This window comes from Penaeus japonicus, unplaced genomic scaffold (assembly GCF_977035675.1).
Source record: "Penaeus japonicus unplaced genomic scaffold, GWHDUDI00000001_assembly GWHDUDI00000002, whole genome shotgun sequence".
Lineage (NCBI taxonomy): Eukaryota > Metazoa > Arthropoda > Malacostraca > Decapoda > Penaeidae > Penaeus > Penaeus japonicus.
Window position 1 is genome coordinate 35458845 of NW_028234404.1, and position 2500 is coordinate 35461344.

The following is a 2500-nucleotide window of genomic DNA, read 5'->3' on the forward strand; positions in this document are numbered from 1 at the left end:
CTTATCTCTTCAAAAATTGCATCATCATTTGAGAATACACTATCACAAAAAAACAATCTGATTAAAACAGAAACCTCCTTTAGCGATTGCCATTTGTTTATTTTGAATGTTGCGTCAATGACGGTTTCAGACTCTATAGGATCATCGGTTCTCATGTCGTCTGCGTTGGTGAAGAGGTCTCGTGAATTTATTTAATTTGTGCATTGCTTTATGAACAGTAACGTATTGTAATCATTAAAATCTCTGGCTTTGTGGTTCGATCATTTGGTGTGGATTTTTTTGTCGTTCCTCATTTTTTTTTAATATCTTTCTTTTTGTGTGTTTGGTCATTCTGTTTATCATTATATTCGTTTCTTCTGTTATTATTGTTCTCGTTTTTATATCTTTCTATTTCTTATTAATTTGATAAATATCATAAGAAGATGTACCAATATTAAGGTTAATTAGTGACGTTTCATAATAAGCTTTACACAGTATACTTTTTCAAATTTATTTTTTGTTTTCATTATTTGGAGATTTGTTTTTTAGTCATTTTTTAGATATGTAAAGATATTGAGTAATGATATTTGTTAATCTGAAGGTTTGTTTTATGATTGTAGGACATTAATTTCTTCTTTTTGATATAGATGTTATATTCAAGATAAGAAAATGTCAGTTATAATAGTTAGCACAGAGCATTGTATTTCTGCGTCTAACAGAGAAATAGGAAAGCACGATGTCAGCGCGAAAATCGGCTTATGTCCGCTAACCCCACCAAAAGTATATAAATTTACACATAATGCAAAGATCAAAATTTTTCTTAGAAGCAAGAAATCCAAATTGATGGTCATGAGATTTTGTTCTCAAAAATTGCTTCCTTTTTTTTTTTTTTTTCAATTTTTAACTACATCGGGAGGTGGGGGGGGTGTTTCGAAGAGAGAAGTCACTCATGACACGTCACTGGCAGTATCATAGCTCAAAGCCAAGTTCATGGAGTGCTGTTGGTCTGATTAGGAAATACATGATATGAGGCGCTACCTTTACAGCACGGCTTACCCTATCCATTTCACTGACTAAAGGAAGGGTAATAGTTTAATATTGGAGTATATCCTCCAGATTTTCTGATTATGGAAAGTAATGTGAATTTATGGAAGGATTTGAAGAATGTTTTCTTTATTTCTCAGCGAGATTTATGATATAAGAAATAGAGGGGAAAGAGCAAAGGCTAAATTTTAGGTTAGAGGCATGGCTACATGAAAAGGCAAAATATTTATACCAAAGATTAAGCCTATTATACATTTTCTATAGTATTATAAACCTATCAGGTCCTATTCAAGCATATTGCTATATATGAGGGAAACTTGAAAGAGAGGCTTATCAAGAGGGAAAAAAACACTTGAAAAGACACTTCCAATGCCAAATAATTCCCTTTTTTTCTCAAGAATGCATACCATCCAGTGCCAAAGGGTTAAAGCTGCAGTAGTTAACCCATTGACAGTGGATGGCATGATTTGCTGCAAAGGCAGAGTCAGTCATAGACATGGATGGCACAGTGCCAGACAATGTAAACCTGCCATCCGACTGTATACATATTTTATTAAAGCAGCAACTAATGGGTTAAGATCTATCTGTGTGATTCAAATAAACAATTGGTTATAAAGCAAAGGGTTGAGTAGCTAAAGGAATAAATGAAACATGTTGATAGCGATTCTATGGGTCAATGGCCAGAGTAGGATGGCCCCAAATAATTGCTGTATCCCCCATACTTCACACTCCTGCATAGAAGCTGCAACAAAGGTTTTGATTCCTTATTTGACCAACAAACATGACTCATATCATAAGCATTGCTGAGCTGATTTACACCAATTAATATAAGTTATAGTTTTAATCTGGATGAGTACCAAACATTTGAAAATGATGATTTATTAATAATTATTACATGTGTATTGTAGTACTATAAATTTATGTTTTAATTTCCTTGAGGTATTGATAAATACCTGGTACATCAGAAGAACAAATTTTGATAGCATTAAAATTATATCACACAATAATTAAGTGGTATTTTATGAGCTGCACATTCATACAGTATTGCTTTTCTGTTTGGCTTGATAGTCATACTCAAATTCTATAAAAGAAAACATTTACTCCAAAAAAAAAAGTTTGTTTAAGCTCTTAATTTCTATGTTATACACATTTGCATTTTGTATTCGGAAGTGTGTTACTGAAAGCCAATTGTTTTAAAGAATGGTGATATGAAAATTTATCTGAGATACTCCACCAAGTCCTGGAAGCATAAACCTATAGGATAGCTATAATATAAAGCATAGAAGCTAAAGTAGACCCAAATATAGTGTAATGAAAGTACAAAACATATCTGGTGAATAATATATATAACTACATTAATTAAGTTCATTTAAGCTTATCTAACTCTTTTTCCAACCATCTGTACATTTGTGCAAAATATTTATTCACATGCACCATGTATTTCACATCTTTTTTAAAGTTCACACAATCATTAGAT

At 32.0% G+C, this 2500-nt stretch overlaps 1 protein-coding gene across 8 annotated transcripts in view; it reads left to right on the forward strand.

Moving 5' to 3' along the window:
* The first annotated feature begins 124 nt into the window (after window positions 1-124).
* LOC122251950 (ubiquitin carboxyl-terminal hydrolase 20) overlaps window positions 125-2500 on the forward strand; it is a 15562-nt gene continuing 13186 nt past the window's right edge. For all 8 annotated transcript variants that reach the window (XM_043014206.2, XM_043014204.2, XM_043014207.2 and 5 more), the window contains exon 1: window positions 125-176. The gene's annotated coding sequence lies outside the window, so the exon portion shown is untranslated. The remainder of the gene's footprint in view (window positions 177-2500) is intronic.